The sequence below is a fragment of the Cynocephalus volans genome, chromosome 7, assembly GCF_027409185.1.
Source record: "Cynocephalus volans isolate mCynVol1 chromosome 7, mCynVol1.pri, whole genome shotgun sequence".
Lineage (NCBI taxonomy): Eukaryota > Metazoa > Chordata > Mammalia > Dermoptera > Cynocephalidae > Cynocephalus > Cynocephalus volans.
Genome location: NC_084466.1, coordinates 104,175,685 through 104,196,754, shown reverse-complemented (window position 1 = coordinate 104,196,754; position 21,070 = coordinate 104,175,685). Strand labels below are relative to the sequence as shown.

The 21,070-nt window shown below is 36.3% G+C and overlaps 1 non-coding gene across 1 annotated transcript; it reads right to left on the bottom strand.

Annotated features, from left to right (window-relative positions):
- Nucleotides 1-5,354: 5,354 nt before the first annotated feature.
- On the bottom strand, nucleotides 5,355-5,460 carry LOC134382922 (U6 spliceosomal RNA). The gene has a single exon (XR_010024163.1). It is a non-coding gene; the product is annotated as a U6 spliceosomal RNA (small nuclear RNA).
- Between the last annotated feature and the right edge of the window lie 15,610 nt (nucleotides 5,461-21,070).

Here is a 21,070-nt window from a genome sequence, read left to right as displayed (position 1 = left end):
AGCTATCTAGAAAAAGAAGCAACATTTTTTTTTTTTTTTTTTTGTCGTTTTTTCATGACTGGCACTCAGCCAGTGAGTGCACCGGTCAGTCCTATATAGGATCCGAACCCACGGCGGGAGCGTCGCCGCGCTGCAAGCGCAGCACTCTACCAAGTGCGCCACGGGCTCGGCCCTAAGAAGCAACATTTCTTAATCTGCCCCCCATACCCCCCAAAAAGGTTTTTAAAAAAACCTACAGGAAACATCCTACATATTGGCAAAATGATAAAACCTTTCTTTTTAAGATTTGTGTAAGGTAAAGCCGTCATTATTCTCAGATGATGTATGAGCATACTTCAAAAACTTCATGGAAAAATTTGTACTATCTTTCAATTCTACTTTTCCACAAACATTTTGACATACCCTCATATTTTGTACCAGGAAAACCCAAAAGAATACACAGATCAATTATTTGATTTAATGAGTAGCCTTAGCAAGTTTTTTGGATATAAGGTCAATGTGTAAAAACCAAATGTATTTCTATATACCAATAACAACAGCCAGACAATGTAATTTTAAAAATATATCTCCTATGGTAGTATTAAAAAGTATCAAATCCAGAGAATAAATAAAATACCTGTACTGGACCTCATGCAAAAAATGAAATATTATTGAGAGGAATTAAAAAAATCCTGAATAAATGGAATAACGAATGATGCATATACATTAGGAGAGGCAATATTGTCAACCTGTCAGTACTCCCAAATTGATTAATAGTTTCAATGCAATTTCCATCAAATCACAATAGTATTTTTTAAATTGTGTGTTTGTATGTAACATGTTAATTCTAAAATTTATATGAAAATGAAAAGAAGCCTAAACTGGTTAAGACGAAACTGATGAAGTAGGAAAGACTTGCTCTACCATATAACAGGGATTGTTTTAAATCTACAGTGATTAAGAAAGTGGTATTTTTATGAGGATAGACTACGAGATTGGTGGAATAGAAATGGGAGCTCAGGAAAAGCCCCAAGCATATATAAAAACTTGTTTTATTAAAAAGTTGGCACTGCAGAGCTCTGTGGACGGAACAAGCTTTTCAATAAATGGTGTTTAAGCAATAGGGTAGCATATAAGAAAAAATGTAATTTGACCCCTCTTTTACAACATACACAAAAATCAATCTCAGGAGGATTGCAGAGCTAAATGAGAAAATAAAACAATAAATCCTCAAGAAGATGATACCAGTCATAATTTGGGATAGAAAAAGCAAAAGTTTTAACATAAAAAAAATGATAAAGTTGACTTATAAAATTAACAACTTCATATAGGGCAGAGGTGGTATTTATAGTACATATAAAACCATGTTTGTATTATCAAGATCTCCAACCAGTCAACGTAAAAAAATGCCAGATAACCCAGGAAAAGGTTTGGGCAGTCCTTTCATAGATGACGATATCCAAATGACCAGTAAATACAGGAAAAATTGTTCAACTATAGTAATTATAATGGGTATGCTAAATAAAACAATTAGATGCCTTTATATACCATACCCAGAAGAATAACTAAAATTAAAAAGACTGACATTTCTAAGTGTTGAAAAGGATGTAGAGGCACTGGAATTTTATACACTGTAATCATTTGATCTGAAAAGCCAAGTACATCCAGCAGTCAAAGTGGAATGGGGAAAAGGGGGGCTGTAGAAGTCTCTAGGAAGCTCTTGCCCCTGTGGGTCAGATGGCCCAACTCTTGGTCAGTGGAGCCAGCAGTTGAGAAAAGAGAACAGGATTCAGTTGGGAAGAGAGAAAAGAAAGCTAGAATTTCTTGAGCACACATATCTAATGATTGACAAAGACATTGAGAATAATATATGCTATTTTGCTTCCATCTTTTCCCTCCTCCCCTAAATCTCATACAAGTTTCTCTTTTTGGCTAACTCTAACCCAGCACCAGATAGAAAAAGTTTTAGGAAACATAGTTCCCAGCTTAACAAAATTGACAATAAAATTATTCAATACATTTTACAATAAAAATGTAACCATCCATGAGCAAACAAAAGGATAAGAGATAATTTCATAGAGTTAAAAACACAGGCTTTGGAATCAGGCAATCTTAAATTTGAATTTTCATATAGTCTTTTACTATTTGTGTGATCTTCGTCAAGTTACTTAATCCCTCGGAGCCTCAGTTTCCTTGCCCATAAAATGAGGAAAATGATACATCTCATAGACTTGTATAAGGTTAAATATTATAATGCATATACATTTCTCAAGACAGTGCCTAGTTGATTAATAGCTTTAATAAATGGTTCCTGTTAAGAATACCAATACTTGCAACTCATAGGTATAATCTCCTGAGGAGCTTTTAAAATATACTGGTACAGACCCTGCCCAGAGAAATTCTGATTTATTGGGTATATTGCCTCATTCATAGGGACCAGTTGAGTCAGGATACCCTGTACCTTATAAAAGTCCTCAGCCATAACTAAGTCAAACTCTTTGTTAGCTTTCTCTAGACCAGCACTGTTTGGTTTACAAGTTTTGTTCCAGTCATGTTTCCAGAGGATATATCCTAGCATTTATTGGATTTACAAGTCACCCTGCTGACCTTGAGTGAAAAAAAAAAAAAAAAAAGAAATCCTTAAAAGAAAATAGGAAACATCCTCATTTCCATCAACAATGTTTTGAAAAGCTGGTACTGCAGAAGGCTAAACTCATTTATTTTGTTTAGATTCCTGTCAGTTATAGCTTCAGTGGTTGACCTTTTAATGACCTTTGTACCAAATTGAGGAATGAGATAAACAAGAGGAATTTTCACATGATGCGCTCATTACTGACTACAGAAGGAAGAAATGTCCTACCAACCAGAAGTTTAAACGTGAGATATTGTGGTGAATTAATTCACGAGTGTGCTGAATGCAACGTGAGTGAAGAAAAGTGAAATTTGCTTCTTAGAATTCAGTGGAAAGGCAGCTAGTAATCTTCAAGTCGTAGATGGGTTCCTTTTCATTGGCAGGCATTCTTTAATGGTTTAAAAGTTTAATGCTCTCTGGAGAGAAGTTAAATGCATTTTCAAGTGCCATTTGTTGTGTGTTCTGGGAAAGTGAAGTGGAAACAGGAACATTAGGGTCATAGTATTGTTGTTATTGAAAATGAGTCCATTTTACCTCTACTTCACAGTATTCATATTTTCGTAAAATGAGTTCATCCATATTTTAAGATCTTACCTTTCAGGTCTGCGCTTCTCTGCGTGTATAGGCTGCATTTTTTTTCCCTTTTGCAATTTTGTGTACTGGTAGTTCGATAGATGGAGTTGTATTTTCTAAGGATGCCCTGCTACACTCAAGCCATGGCTTCTTTGAACTAAACTGATAATGTAAATTAATAAAAATAAGAGAAAAGTAAAGAAAGACACAGGTATTAAAATATTGTGGTTGGGGACAAGTGACACACAGTCAAAGATTTGGAATAAAGCTGACAAATGAGCAATTTTTGGAGATAGTCTGAATTTTGCTCTCCATTGTGGGAAAAATCCAATTCCTTTATGTATTCTCCAGCTTTAGATAACATAATTTTGTGTGGAACATCATACACAGATATGGGGTTTGAAATGGCTTTTCTTCCCTTCACCTTATCCTCAAATTTTAGCAGTAATTAATTAATTTAGTAACTATTCATTAAGTGCCTACAGTGCGCTCTGGGCAATAGTGAGAATACGAAGTCCATGCTCTCCTGGGGATTACTATTAATTTGTCTCTGCAATTAGGGATGTCTGTTATCAGCAAAACAATCATTAACCACAGGCTCTTTGGAGGCTGCTGTCTTTCTTTCAGCCTTTTACCCCCAAGGCCCAGTGGAGAAAGAAGGCAGAAACCTTGTACCAATTCCTCATTTGTTAGACTCTCAAATACTCTCCAACCTATGTCTACAGACATAGCAATGGAAAATTTGAAAGATATCAATTATTAAAAACGACATGTACTAGGCACTCTCCTAGTTATCTGCATGTGTCATCTTACTTGATCCTGACAATAACACTATGGTGTGTTTGGGGGTGTTTCAGTGGGTCCTGGTTAATCAGTTTGCATGGAGGCAACTTCTCCCCTTGGTCCAATTTGAGTCGAGGATGAGTCTTAGACACCATATGATGTTCAAGTGGTTGACTCTGGTAGAGCTCTCACAAGGTAGCTTGCAGGAGCAGGCTGGTGGCAGGGGCCAGACAGAGTCAGGGGTCTGATGACCACTTGACCAGGAGGTCTCCATTCAAAGACCATTCTCAGAGTTTAGGGCTTCTTTCCTCTTTCTTATACCTGTGTTCAGTGTGGGTCAGTTACCAGGTATTCTTTTATAAAGGGAGTTTAAGCTCTTTTTGTAGGGATAAGCTTTGTCTTAAGGTTTATGAGAGCTGCATCTGTGCTGAGGTGGTCTTGTCTCCTGGAAATCCCAGGCCTGATTTCATTACACTGCTAAGTGACACATGTGTTGGCCCTGCGAGATGTTTGAGTGGGCCTTATGGCAATCATTAATTTTATAGCCACGGTATGTCTCGTACAGTATACTATCCACCAGGAAGTAGAGACTTTTATTTCGCTCATTTTCCTCTGAAGAAGAAGAATTTTATGGAGGTTAAAACACTTTGTCCACGGTCACTTGGTAAATAGATGGCCCAGCTGTGATTCAAATCCAGGACAGTCCAATTAAAACAAGCAAACAAACAAAAAACCCAAAAAACTAGGTCCTTGACCTATTCCACAAGTAAAACAATCTTTCTCATTTTTTAAATACATAGATGCTATCATTAATTAAATATCAATGAATTTGAAAGAGATCTAATGCTTTCATAGTAACTTTACTTTTACTATGTTTTCTCTTATAAAAGTACAACCAGTCTTATGTCTGGCATGGCACCTGAAATTATTTAATGTTTAAAAGTGGCCCTCATACTAAAAAATATATATATGTTGTGAACTACTCTACCATACTATTTTGTTCAACTTTATATTCACCATACTTATCTGCATTTGTCACTTAGAGGGAGGGTAATCAATGTTTGCTAGATGTGTAAGTACATAGATAAATTAATACCATTACTAATAAAGTAGAATAGTGGCTCAGATAGCTAACATAAAATAAGAGCTCAATAATATTTGTCAGGAATTTGTGGAATAAATATGAAATCAATAGCAGAAAGACAGAGGTAAGGAGACGGTTGTACAGCCACTGGTCAATCCAAAAGGATAAACTTGGTGTCTACAGTGAGCATGATGCCAAAGGCAGTAGGAGAGGAAGTCGCTCAAACTCTGGACTTGGTAGTGGAACAGTCAGACTCATCATCACTAAGTACTTCTTTGGGGAAACTTCTGCATTCTTTTCTTTTCTATTATGGAGTGCTTCACAAATTTGCGTGTCATCCTTGTGCAGGGGCCATGCTGATCTACTCTGTATTGTTCAAATTTTAGTATATGTGCTCCGAAGCCAGCACTACATTCATTTCTGTCATGTAAATATGTGCATATAATCTAATGGATATGTGTTTGAAATGCAATGTGTGAAAATATTGGGGAGAAATATATAATTTGATAACAAAATGTTGGTAAGCAAAGGAGAATGTAGGAAACAAATATCAGAAACAAACAGTAAGACTAGGAAAGTTTAAAAGGTCACATTTTTGTTTTGCATATTCTTCCTATTTTGTTTACTTAAAACTGATGTCAAAGGTACTCATCTAGAAAGACTAAAGTGATTTAATCTGTCCTTGGAATGTAACTGCTTGTTTGACATTGTGTGCATTTTGTTTTCCTGCATCCCATAACTAGATATTATTTAAATTTCATGCATGCAACCTGAAAAAGGAAAAAAAAGTTCTATGCTGTATCTGGAGAGAGCACATTGAGTTTTGGATTTCAAAAGAATTAATTAATTGTTTTTCTACTTTGTAATTATATGCAGACCAATGAGGAGTACTTAATATTTTCAAGATGAGGCATTTTCACATTTCTTTGTTTTCATTTTTTCCTTTATAATTTTTCTATTGATTTTAATTAAATAGCCCTCTGTTTATGAGCGACTAGAGAAAATTTAATATCCCCAAATTAAGGAAAACAAACAAAACAGAGAAAAACATTTAGCTAAATAGATTTCCTTGAATTGTACTTTGCGTTATGATTTGAGGTTTTCTTTTCTTTCTTTCTTTTTTTCCCTTAAGACAGATTTAATATAGAAAAAGTGCACCCCAGTGAGTGCTCTAAGCTTCCACAGCTCTTGTCTGAGGTGAATAGTGTTTCATTAGTTTCATGTGAAATCTTCTTATGTGACAGTATAATTATAATATTATACAGTTTAGCTAGATGGCTTTAGATGATCTGCCAGTACAACCCCAGAAATGAAGGGTTATGCAGGGTACAAGGAGTCTTCAAGATTCCATTTTGAAAATTAAGTAATCTTGGCAAGGGACAAAATTGCTAAAGTGTTTCTATATTTGAGGTGTCTTTCATTGCTCACAAGGTACCTTACAGCTCAGTGTGAGATCTCTAATTCTTTGAAATGCCAATCACATCAGTTTACACTTCTCTTTACTTTGGGCAAGAACCTAGGAAAGATGTACTGATCGAGAAGGTAGCATAGAGAGGAAAGATAAAACACTCCATGCTTTGGTATGTAGTGGGAGGAATGTAGTTCTGGATATTAGAAATTCACTGAGAATCAAGTAAAGATCCCTAGGGGTGTGGTGGGAGAAACTTTTGTCCATTGAAGATCAGCTTTCTTTAGCACATCACTGAGAGCACATGCACATTTAGAACTTTCCACAGAGCTTAAATGGAATTGAATTTATCCACATGCATCAATTTTTTTTAGCAGATTGGACCTCCTATTGCTTTTAATGGAGGTTATAGGTAAAATAGAACCATAGCATCAGATGTAATCTCAATGCAGTGAGAAATCAAATTTCTTATTCTCTGATATGTGTAGGTTTCTATTCTGTAATACAGAGTTTCATTTTCACCCACTTAGCACAGTGGTAGGAAAAGGGGAATGTAATCAGGAAAGCCCAGGAATGGGAAACCAGTGATCGGACTTTGTTATTCTCATCTTAGCATTATTGTCTTTTTTTCTGCAGAATGCTGAATCATCCAGTAAGTTGAATGGGGGAAGAATTCAAATCGATTTTATGGCATTATGGAGAGATAATACATATGATGTTTTGTTTTGTTTTTTCAGTTGGTTATATTAGGGAAATAGTCACAGGATCCTAATGGTACATTGCAGTGAAAATAAGTTGGACTAGCAATTTATTTGTTATGTGATTATGAATAATTGCTTTGGATTCTTTGGAGGCCGGGAAGTCCCAGGTCCAGGGAGCACATCTGGTTAGGGCCTTCTTCTTCGTGGAAATTCTTTACAGAATCCCTTGGTGATATAGCAATTAAATGGTGAGACTAGCAAGAGCAAGAGAGCTAGCCTTCTCATCTGCTCTCCTTTTAAAGCCATCAGAACCATGCCAATGACAACCGATTACTCCATGAATGGATCAATCCATTCACAAGGGTATAGTCCTTGAGATCCAATCATCTCTCAAAGGCCCCACCTTTCACCACCATATTGCAGGTTAAGTTCCAACGTGAGCTTGGGGGGACATTCAAACCACAGCAACAGGTATATGATTAATTAATCAAAAAATTGCTTAAACCAGGAAGTCATAAAAATGTGTGCATATAGACATTAGTTTTTTCACGTTTAAAACATGCACATGTATATTCATTCACTAATATTTTAATGATGTAGCAAGGGCTTTCTTCAAATCTAAGACTTATAATTGAAGATTCAAGTTGTTTAACTAGAGGCCATATATAACTAATGCATTATTTATTATTTTCCTTTAAAGTGGAGTAAGAACTTAAAACGCTAGCAGAGAAAGTTGACTACAGAATCCTTCCATGTTTTGTGATTTTTTTTTTCTAAACCATTTGAAGACATCTGACCATATTTAATTTGAGGATAATTTTTTTAAAGTGATTTTCATAGAAATAACAACCCCCTTTCATGCTCATATTTCATAAATTTATATAATAGTTCATTACTACTGTTCTGATTAGCTAATGGTCTATTCTTCTCAGTTTGGCCCTTGTGAAACTGGTTGTTAAATATTTTCAGTGTTATCTGTAAGACTTGTAATAGTATGGAAAAAAGCTTAGGATATAAGGTTATTTGAACAGAATTTAATGCAAAATTTAACATAAAGGTTGCTTTACCTATATATAATACATAGTTATGTAAATCAGTCAAGCAAAGTTTAAATTACTTGATTTGATTGGTTTACATTATTAGTATTAGAAACACAATTAATAGCTGGTATCGTCAGGTTTGAAAAAGACGGAATAATTTTTGTCTTTACCTCAAAACATCTATAAGTAAGTAAAACATGCAGTCCATTTATCCAAACTCTATTAATTGCTTTTATTAAGTCTAAAATTCTGAATACTAATGAAGTGTGTAGCTAGCCTGGGCACCATTAAAAATTACCTTAATCTTTTTTCTTCATTTATGAGTACAGGGAATACCATTGCAATAGTTGTAACACAGTTTGAAAAAAAATTTTTTTTTTAATAAAGCAGTAGACAACAGGGTCAGATTTGGTTAATATGGAAGTTAGCACTTTCGACATCAGGAACAGGAAGTCCTCTAATATCTGAGGACAATAAAGCAGAGATTCAAGGGACAATTATTGTTCCACACTGGAATAAGCATTTTCTCATTCCAAGGATTCTAAAACAGTAACAAAAAGATTCTAGAAACTCTGTTTAACCAATTTAGATAACAAGAAGATAGTCATGGTTTCTATGATACTTAAGATTTTATTTGTGAAAAGCTATTCCAATTGGCTTTCATTAACTTCATCCCCCAACTCACAAAAGCATGTATACACACCTTCAGGATACAGGGAAGAAATGGGAAAAGGAAAGATTATTCTCTCTTTGAAAAATAAAATAGAAGCACCTCCCAAACAAAAAACAACCACCACAACAGCAAACAACAAACAAACTCTTTCTTGACCTCACATCCTACCTCACATTCAACCCTGGCCTCATTTCTTACCCTCCCTTTACGGAAAAATGCCTGGAAAGAGTTGTCAGTACCTGCTATCTCCAATTCCCTTTCTTCTATTTTCTTCTGAATCCACTGGAAACCAGTTTTCTCCTCCCATAGTCTGCTGAGACTGCTCCTGTCAATGTCATTAGTGACTACTGCGTTGATAAATCCAGTGGTGAATTCACAGCCTACATCTTACTGGACTCAGCAGCATTTGACTCGGAGTTTGTGCCTTCTCCTTTGATATACATTTTATCACCTGGCTCCTGGGACACCCTGAAATTTCTAGCTTAACATATCTCATCAACCACCCTTTCTAGGTCTACTTTCCTGGTTTCCCAACTCCTAAATTTTGAAGTATCCCAGGGAAAAATCTTTGTCCCTATAACTCCCTAGTAGATCTCACCCATTCTCAAGATGTTTTATATCATCTATATGCTGTCGATGCCTAAATGTATCTAGCCTATACCTCTCCCCTAAAATCCACACTTGACTATATAACTCCATTTTAAATACTTAGATATCTAATAGAAATCTCAAAATCAGCATGTCCCACACTGAACTCTTGATCTTCCCTCTAAACTTCTCATCAGCCTTTCCTGTCTGAGAAATGACCACATCTTCCTTCTTTTGTTGCTGAAATAAAAAACCTTGGACTTACCATGATTTATGATATATCTCACATCCTATCTGTTTACAAGTTTTTTGTCTTTGCCTTCAGAATGTATCCATAATTCAAACATTTTTCACCACGTCTTCTGCTCACCAACTTGCCTTTTGCCTGGATTTTTGCCTGGATTTTTGCCTGACCTGGTCTCTCTGGTTCCACCTTCCTGTCCTACAGTCTGTCTTCACAGAGAAGCTATAGAGTTTCTTTCAAATGACATTCCAGATCATGTTGCTCTTCTGCTTGAAACTTCCAGTGGCTCCCCACCTCCTGTGCAGTAAAAGCCAGTGCTTTGAGCAGCTGTGCAGGAGCAGGGCACTGCTCGCCCTCAGATCCAGCTTGACCACTGGCTCCAACCATGCTGCCCTTCTTACTTTCCTCTGACCAGGGCAAACACATTTCTGCCTTGACTCTTTAGCATCAGCTCTTCCTCAGCCTGGAATACTTGTCATTTTATGCAAGTTGATAGCTTTATTACTTTTTTCAGATTTTTCTCAAATAATACTTTAATACTAAGGCCTTCGCGAACTACTTTATTTATTTATTTATTTACTTACAAAGTTAACCATCACATCTGTTTTGTTTGTTTGTTTTTGTTTTTTGGGAGGGTATTAGTGATCAATTCATGTGGGCTAAATTGTGGTTATTCTTTTCCACACAGAACAATTTCTGAAATGTGTTATTTAGGTTTGCTTTATTTATTTATTTTTGTTTTGTTGTATGTTTGCTTTTATTTATATATTTTTAATTTAAGCATAATTGATTATACATATATATGGGGTACAGAGTTGGCTATCAGTGTTTCTATACAGTATATGGTGATCAAAGCAACATTATTAGCATGTTCATCATTACAAATCATAATTATTCTTTGTGTCTCTTACACAGTTACTCCCTACACTCTCTCCTCCCCCTCTTCCACCTCTAGTAATTATAGGTCTGTTCTCTCCTTCTGAAAGTTCAGTGCTTTACTGTGATCTTTTTCTTTGTTTCTTTGTTTGTTTCTTTCCTTTCTTCCTTCCTTCCCTCCCTCCTTCGCTCTCTCTCTCCTTCCCCCCCCTCTCCTCCCACTTATGAGTGAGGACTTGTGGTATTTCTCTTTCTGTGCCTGGCTTATTTCATTAACATAATGTTCTCCAAGCTTATCTTGTTACTGTGAATGGCAGAATTTGATTCTTTTTTAATGGCTGAGTAGTATTCCATTGTGTATATACACCACATTTTCCTTATCCATACATTGATGGACATTTATGTTGGTTCCAAATCTTGGCTATTGTAAATAGAGGTGTGATGAACATGGGAGTGCAGGTACCCCTTTGAATGATGATTTCCATTCCTTTGGGTATATACCCAGAAGTGGGATGGCTGGATCGTGTGGCAGTTCTACCTGTAGTTGACTGAGAAATCTCCATAATGTTTTCCATAATGGGTGTACTAACCCCCCCCCAAATTCATATAGAACAATAAGAGACCCCAAATAGTGAAAGCAATCCTGAGCAAAAGAAAATGAAACCAGAGGCATTATACTGCCTGACTTTAAACTATACTACAAAGTTATAGTAACCAAAACAGCATGATACTGGCATAAAAATAGACACATCGACCAATGGAACAGAATAGAGAACCCAGAAATCAACCCAGTTACTTACAGCCAACTGATTTTTGAAAAAGGCATCAAGAACATATATTGGGAAAAAGACAGCCTCTTCAATAAATGGTGCTGGGAAAACTGGACTTCTACATGCAGAAGAATGAAACGAGACCCATATGTCTCACCATATACCAAAATGAACTCAAAATGGATAAAATACTTAAGTATAAGACCTGAAACTATAAAACTCCTGGAAGAAAACATGGAGGAAACACTTCAATATGTAGTACTAGGCTAAGACTTTATGAGTAGGACCCCAAAAGCACTAGCAACAAAAGAAAAAGTAAAAAAAAAAAAAAAAAAAAGAAAAAAGAAAAAGGGATTATATCAAACTAAAATGCTTCTGCACAGCAAAGGAAACAATCAACAGAGTGAAAGGACAATGTACAGAATGGTAGAAAATATTTGCAAACTATACATCTGACAAGAGAATTAATTCCAGAATATGCAAGGAACTCAAACAACTTCACAGTAAAAGAACAAATAATCCAATTAAAAAATGGGCAAATGAGCTGAACAGACATTTCTCAAAGGAGGACATACAAATGGCCAACAGGTACATGAAAAAATACTCAACATCACTAATCATCAGGGGAATGGAAATCAAAACTACATTGAGATATCATTTCACCCCAGCTAGACTGTCTATTATCAAAAAGACTGAGAATAACAAATGCTGGTGAAGATATGGAGAAAAGAGAACTCTTGTACACTGTTGGTGACACTGACCACCTATTTAAAATTGCAATTCCTCCCTCCCCAACATTATCTATCCCTTTCCCTGTTTTGTTTTTCCTCTATAGCACCTTCTAATATACCAGTGAATTGACTGGAGTGTGTGTGTGTATTAAATACATGTACATATTATATGAGGACAGCCTATATAAAATATAACATAAAAAGAGACCCTCTTTTTTGTCATGTCTATATTCAGAGGAAGCATGGCACCTTCAGTTATAATGATTGATGAGTTCCAGGAGATTGAAGTAGAAAGAGGCTTCTTTCTCTTCAGCAACCCTACAGTCATCCTGTTGCACTTGAATGATCAAAAAATTCTCATCTCTGAAATTTCACTTAGTTGGCTTGTGATATACTTGACAAATAGCCATTAGAATTCAGAAAATGTAGTTCTAGGCATCAATAATATATGTTGAAATTTTCAAAACTAAGTTTTAGATAGTTATTTGATCACTTATATTTTTGAAAATAACTTTAGAGCTAACAGTCAGTGATACTAATAGCTACCATTATTAGAACCCTGTATGAGCTAGAGGATACTTGTGCATATGCTTTAAATCTGTTATCTCATTTAATCTTCTCATCAACTCTTCAGTGTAGAATTTATTAACTTGGTTTCCAAGGTGACAAAACTGAGGCTCAATGGTTTAAGGAACTTTCTTTCTGATAAACATGATAAGTGGCAGGCCCTTTTGGCAGCTAGCCATGTGTTTGTCCCACTCACTATACCTTGTGGTATAAAAGACTAATGGAGATCAACAGATGTGTGGGCACAGTATCTCACATAGAGCTAAGCAGTTCATGATTTCAATCTCAATGGGATTCTCTATGTATTTTGGAAATATACATATTCTCATGTGTATTTTTGCTGTGGGAAATACATTACACTAACCTCTAGTGAAGTAAGACAAAATAAATAAATAAATACCCCCCCCCCCCCACTTTGCAGTCATGATGAGCAGATTTATGAAAGAAGTGTATGACCTTCAAGCAATTATGTGCTAACGAACACATATGCTAATAAACATGTCACCTTTTTTTTACCCCTCTCAGTTCTATATACATACTTATCTGTTTCATTTACAGGCGCCTGAAATATACAGGGATATTTTTACCACCTTGTGTTATTTCTAGCTTTATTGTCTATATGATATAAAAGTACAAGAGGTTTTTTTTAAATCAAAAATTTTCAGGGCTTTAGTCCAGGATAAGAGCTTCTCAGTGTGTGGTCATTGTTTGTAATACTTACAAGCAAGAAGGTACTTCAAGGGTCATTATAAGGGACAACAGAGATGATCATGAGGTAAGAGTAAAAACTTGACAGAGCTTCTAACAATGCAGAAGATGGAAATGCATTTTTTAATCCTTTTTAAAATGCTGAGTTCAAGGACATAGTCATGAATCCAAATACAATTCCACAAAATAGTTATATGCAAGAAATGAGAGGAATAAACAATCTGGATGAAAAGGATAGTGGTTGCATAAGAGGTCTGTGGAATGCAGCATGATCATAACAACAGCCGTATGACAATTGCAGCCACTATAAAATGTTACAGCAGAAAATTGTTTTTTTAAAAACCCAAAATGTAGTGATCCAGTACTGTGAAATATAGGAATTGCTTTTACTGGAAGGACAATATTGCTTCCTCGTCAGACCCTGGTGGTACAGATAGGAAGAGGAAAGAATATGAAGGAAAATGTGCGGATGCCATGTGATAGATGTCAGCTCAAAAATGCTGAGACAGAAAAAGCCAATTTAATTAATCTTAGAGAAGTGCCCTGAATAGACACTTAATGTGTATTTTTTCTGTATATCTTTATCAATATATGGAAAAGGTGTGATAATAAATTGGATGAAGTAGGCTTACCATTTTGAAAGTAGTGTAAAAGTACTTCCATTCCATTCAATTCAATAAACCCACTCCCGAGAGCATCTGTAACAGGGAAGTCAAGTTTGTTAGCCAAGAAGAGAGGCAGTGAAATCAGACAGATCCCAATTCTACTCTTCAATCTGACATTCAACAGTGGGGTGATCTGGGGTACATTGTTCATTGCTTGGCTTTTCAGTTTCTCAATCAATACTGCACAAGAGGGTTAGTCTGAGGATTAACAGATAATCTACATAAGTGCTTAATACGGTGACTTACATAATAGAACTCAAGGATATTTAAGGATATTTAGAAATTATGATCAATTGTAGCATTTTTATTGGCTTTCCTCCCTTTTCTCCCTTTTCTTTCATTACCTTTTTAAGTTAGAGAATATTCTACTTGAAAACTATTAGTTGCCTTTATTTCTAACAGTTGAGCCATTGGAAGGATGCAACTTGAAAGATATTTATTAGTCATGTCAATGTGTTCTGGGGAAAGGATGCAACTGGAAATTTCTTTGGCCTAGCAGAGGCCATCTCTCCGCATGATCTTTGCAGTGTGGAGATTGGAGATCAGTGAAGAAGGGATGAACAAATTTGTAGTAGAATTAGGGGCCCACCTGGGAAGAAAGGAATTAAGTCACCAACTATTTCATTTTATAAAAAAATCAGCTTCATTGAGGTGTAGTGTGCCTTTGATGAAATTCCCACTTTTCAATGTATTTTTCTGATCCTTTTATTTTTAATGTCTAAACTATTAGATGGTGTCTCTGGCACAATGGTATGGGCTTGACTGAAGCGAAAAAGCAGGAAAAGAGACCCTGGGTCTCTGAAGGGAAACTCAGTGTAAGGAGAGAAAGAGTAAGGATTAGCATCCTGAAGTCAATGTCTGGATCTAGGTTGTCTTAGGGGAATACTTGCATTTAGTTCTGTGCAACGAATGAGGCTACAGCTTGAAAACGCAAGTGTTTTGAATCTTGGAGAAAAATGTGAAAATATATGAATGCACATAAGATTCTTTGAACAAAAAAGCTGAAACTTTGCAAAACTCCTCTATATAGATGTAAGGAAAGAGTGATTGAATTGAACTGCAAGAAGAGTGGCCTCCTTTTCTTTGCATTTTCAGCACTGACAGCAGCAATTGCAATAGAGAATGGAAATTTCCAAGATACTGGAAAGTTTTTAGGTCTTCCTCCATGAGGCATTTGTGCAGATGACTGGCTCCTTGCACTCAGTTATTATGTGGGGATGTGGTCCTACCTGGGTAAGTAGGAACAAGGGGAGTTTTTTGATAGTGTGTTGGAGAACTATATTTATATTGACTTAAATTTCAAAAGAGATGTGATCTTATTTTGAATCCTAAGGTGTCAAAATGGAATATCCACACATGTACATGCACACATATATTGCATACATATTTGCATGTAAAATTATTACATTATTATTACTATAATAATAATAATAATACAAGTTCAGTTGCTATTGAATGTGCAAAAATGAACTAGATGTCTCGTAACCACAAAGGTATTATAGTGTTAGGTAAAATAGACATGTCTGCAAATGACTTTTCATTATCTGAGTTGAAGCTATTGAGTGTGGTTGTGGAAAATACATAGTATTTCCACAGAAAGAAATAGTCAAAGAGGCATTCTCAGTGGGCAGTAGTATTACCATAGGCAGAGAGGAAAGTTCAAAAATAAATTGGGAGAACAGTAAAGAGCTGGGTGTCCAGTGCATGATGAACTCATCAGGGGTTAAGGCTGATAAGGGAATCGGTAGCCAGATTTTAGAGGACTTCAGGAACCTGGGCTACTACTGTTGATGACAGTTTGTGAGTTGAGAGTGGCATGATCTGAGTGTACCTTAGGACAGTTATTCTGTCAGTCAATGTGTGCAGATCTGAGGAAAGAGGGCAGTGTAAAGAGTGACCAGCAGGAGTTTTAGTGGCCTTCAGTCTATGATTTGTTCAGTTATCATGTCTCCATAGTGCTTTCAAAAACTATAAGTTAAAATGCATCTCTTTCACATATAAAAGTAGCAGTATGGGCTGGGCTGTGTTTGGGCTGGGGTTTTATGGCCTCAGAATCTGACGACCTCGTTTTCATGTTAATAGGTACAGGGAAGAAGGAAGCGTGAAGCTTATTTCCCAGGCATGATTTTAAGCTTGTGGATAAGACTGTGACTAATTTAGTTTGCAGGTTTTCTAACAAAGGAAATTGCTATCTAGGAATTAAATAAATATATAAAAACAGTTTTCTAATTATCACACTTGGCAACCTAGATATAGAGTATGCCTTGCTTAATTTAAGATATTTAATCCATTTAATATAAATTCTATTGTGGATGGAGACACAAAAAACAGAAGGCCTAGTAGAAGATTAAGATTGCCAGTACTGTGCTAAAATATTTAACTACTATTGTGTTTTCGGATAAAATTGGAACTTTTAATGCCATAATAATACTTTTCTTGTTCATTTGACTTTAAGTATTGGTCATGGATATGGATCACTTTTATATTCCTTTGGGTTTTCTGACCTATCACAGAGGCCAAAAATAGGCAGATGAAAAAGGTTAGTTTTCAATAGCTTTAGAAGTAGAATCTAAAGTACATTCTTCCAATTTTTTGGTGAAATTTGTAGGAATCGTTTTCCTGTTTCATCCTCCAATGAGAGTAGTGACTCAGGCTTCTAGACTTTTACTTTTTCCCCAGTTATTACCTCATATAATGGGACAATTATAGCTACTGTATAGGGAACCTTCTTATGATGGCTGAAGTCATAGCTACCAATGGCATTAAATTGCTCTCAAGGCATAGAATACAGATAAAAGCCCCATTCACTGGTCATTATCATATGCTGTGTGTGTGTGCATGTGTGTGTGTGTCTGTGGGTGGATGGGTGTAGTTTTATGGTGTTAAATCTTCTAAGTACTAAGTCAAGGGCTTAGACATATAAGCTTTCAAATATTGACAACTAACATATTAGTTAGTGACTGCTAAGTAACCAATCACCCCACCACTTAGAAGTTTAAAATGACAATGACTTATTATTGATCACAAATCAGATGATCAGCTGAGTAGTTCTGTAGATTTGAGCTGGGCATGGCAGGGCTCTCTCATATGTCTGTGATCAACTGTGAGTCTGCTATGTGGCTTTAGTGATCTTAGCTGGGCTCTCTCACATGTATGGGGCAACAGCTGAGACATATGTGCCAATTTGGCTCCCTGCACAGGTGGCATATTCTAATAGGCTAGGCCAGACATGTTCTAATGGCTAAGGTAGAGGAGGGAAGGGGACCATATAAGCCCACAAGGTCTCTTAAGGTTTAGGCTTGGAATAGGCAGATTATCTCTTCTATCGCATTCTATTAGCCAAAGCAGTTTAAAAGATAATCCACATTCAAGCAGCAAGAAAATAGCCCACCCTTTATGATGGGCGGAGTTGCAAAATTACATTGCAAATGATGTGGACACAGGGCAGGGGGAAGAAATTGAGGCCATTCCTGTAATTAATCTACTACATCTAATAAAATTATTACAAAAACAAAATTAACAAATCTTTATAAATATCTACAAATTAACTATTATGTCCACCTTATTCCTGCCATGTTATTAATAAAGCTTTCTGGCCATTTGAAAATATGGCACAGATTAGACATTTTCACAGTGCAAGAATTCCTCAGAATAGTTGATGCTTGTGAGTCATAGTGTGGTGGCTGTGAGAATACATCTTGTAGACTCTAAGAACAGGGAGTGTAGCTGACCAAAGCCCTCAGCTGCTGTGCTCTGAAAGCCATTTCTGCATTTGCATGGAAGCCATGCTGCCCATGGTCTGCTCCCAACCAATGACTGAGCAAGATGGAAATGCTAAAGCAGACCTGTTTCTGAGAGACACTGGCCTCCTTTGCTGGCTTACTTTGTCTCAAGAACTCCCCAACAGCCTTGCTGAAGCTTCCTTAGACTACAGGATAGTCTAAGAGGCTTCCACCCAACTTTTTCTCACTCTGTTTTTGAGAGTCAGACTTGCATACTGATCTGTGACTCTCCCAGCCTCTCCAGGTGTCTCCCACCCTGCTCCCGCTGTCATTTTCTTTCACACAGGTGTTTTCCCTGATAAATTCCTTGCACATTTAATCCTGTCTTGGCATCCACAATGGACTTCTTGGAGACCCTGTACTAACACACTTGGCAAACCGCAAATTAAGAAAATTGTAAAAGACTTTTAAGTTGTCTTTATTGATCTACAGAGAGATAGATGTAGACATATTTATCTCTGTGGGTATCTCTATCTCTACTTCTTTGTCTCTTTGTATTTTGGATGTAGGGTGTGAGAAAATATACGTTTGATGTTCTATTGGGTGTAATCACCATACGGAAAGAGTTCTTAGGGCCTATAATATCTCAAAGTGATCCTACTGTGTGCTTTGGGAGGAGTGAAGTGAGGTCAATCACTTACTGAGTTCCAACTGTGTTCTTGACTTACTTCCATGAACAAAATATCCAGAAATTAGTGAATACTTATTTTTTTTCCGTAATGATTTCCCAACTACTTTAGAACAGTGAGGTTATTCTTTTTCCTGTGACTTGTACACTGGGTGCTTTCATTACTGTTATTGTCTTTCTGCCGACTATCACTCATGTACTGATGTGACAGCTGTGTAATTCACCAAACTGTTGGCAAGCCTTAACAAGCCAATAAAGCAATACTGCCTAATTTGTCCTGGTCATAAAACCCTTAGGGAGACTGTTGGAAAACTGGCTGTGATTGACTGGAATGAGATACAACGTTCAACCTGTTGAATAGTGGCTTAGGCTATTTGTGATAATAAATGTATGAGTGTGTATAAATTGGAGTGTATAAATGTGTGTGTAAATGTAGACACACATTCATACCCTCTTTATATGCCTCTGTGGAATTCTGGATATTTCAGCAACTTTTTTACATAGGGTTCTTGCCTAGATAATCTTGTTCCTCTTAAGACATCATTAATTTCATTGCACAAAGACGAAGGCCTGTATAGGTGAAGGGTGGAAAAGACCCCTAAAGTCCTTAAATTGGATTTTCTTTTGATAAAACCTTTATTGATGTATCATTCACATAGCATAGAATTCACCCATCTAAAGCTTATAGTTCTATGGCTTTCCTGTATTTATGGAGTTGTGCAACCATCACCACAATTAATTTTAGAATATTTTAATCAGCTCAAAGACAAACCCTATGCCCATCAGCTGTCACCCCTTCTCCACCAACAATTAATTCAGGCTGCTGTAACAAAATCCTACAGACTGGATTATTTATAAACAATAGAAATTTGGTTTTCACAGTTCTGAAAGCTGGGAAGTCCAAGATCAAGGTGCCAACAGCTTTGGTACGTGGCGAGGGCTTGCTCTTTGTGTCCGAGATGGCACCTTGTTGCTGAGTCCTCGCAGGGTAAAAGGTGGAAGAGGGCCAAAAAGTCTACCTCAAACCCTTTCATGTGGCTATTCGTTTGAATGGGACTTCATCAAAATTAAAAACCTTTGTGCTTCAAAGAACACCATTAAGAAAGTGAAAAAACCACACAGACTGAGAGATTATATTTACAAATTATTTATCTAAAAAAAGACTTTTTTTTCTGGAATATAAAAAGAGCTATTAAAACTACATAATAAAAAGTCAAATAAATAAATTTTAGAGATGAGCAAAGGATCTGAGTATACTTCTCCAAAAAATATGTAGCAATGGATACTAACTAAGCACATGAAAAGACGTCCATCATTCTTATTTGTTACGGTTTGAATGACTGTCTCCTTCCAAAATTCAGGTTGAAACTTAATCCCCAATGCAATAGTATGAGGAAGGTGAGTCCTTTAGGAGGAAATAAAGTCAGGAATGATACATGTTTTTTTCACTTTCTTAATGGTGTTCCTTCACGCACAAAGGGTTTTAATTTTGATGAAGTCCAATTCATCTACTTTTTTCTTTGCACTTCTGTTGTGAAACTGGAATCTTTTTAAAAGACCAATCCACATTGGGAACAGTCAGGTTTTCTCACACATAGCAGTGCTATTACATGTAGTGGCTCCCTGGAAATCTTTGTTACGAAAAACTCTAGAGCCAAATCCACACTTACTGAGGACTGCAGTAATGTTTGTCAAGGAAACAGGAATCAATAGAATTATGTATCCATTAGCATATGTTCACATGAGTGATAACTAGGAAAATAATATTAATGATTCTGAATATTAGTAATTATCTGTAATTTCTTGAATTTCTAAAGAGAAAAGTTATGGCATGTAGTTTGAACAGGGCTTTGATGAGAAGAAAAGTGAATAAAGGTGGTTTTTTTCTCTCTCTTTTTTTCCTCTTTGGTGCTACCTCCTGCCTAATAGCATTCATTTGTTTACTCAGAAAATACTTATTAGGAATGTTCTAGATATTGATGATATAGTAAAGAAGATAGACATGAGCCCTACACAAAAGGAGTGCGCATTACTTAGTGACCTCCATCTGTCTTGCACTTTCGGCACATCGCCTTTTACTGTCCCTGACCCCTGGATACCAGTTCTGGTATGAAGATCTTAAATCTGCGTGGTCAGAGTCCCTTTTCTGATCCAGGTTTGTTATTAGGCAAGATGGCAAAACATGTCACTTCTGACCAGTGTCTGACAAAGGTGAGGTAGAAGGTGAGTGTGGTGGATGGGAGGCTCAGAATAAACGGAGTAAATTAGAGCATTCAGTGCAAAGAGTTGGTTACCAGACATTGCTTTTAACCCACCCCAGGCTCTGGTTGGTGGAAACTATAATTGCAGCAGTTCTCAAAGTCATTCCAATCTTGAAACAGAGCCAAGGAGACTAATTATGGGCAAATTTTGAATAAGTGCTTTCCAAAGCCTTTTCCAGCTTTATGCAACTTAATACCTCGTCCTTTTTTAAATTGAATTTTAAAATGGCCAAATGAAAGTCAAGTTACCTCATGACAAATCTTATTTTTCAAAATTCTTCTTTCTCCAGACTTACTATTAATAAGTACTAGTATTTTTAAGAATTAAGATAACTTACTTATCCTATTGGTTAAAACGACTTTTGTTCAAATTGAAC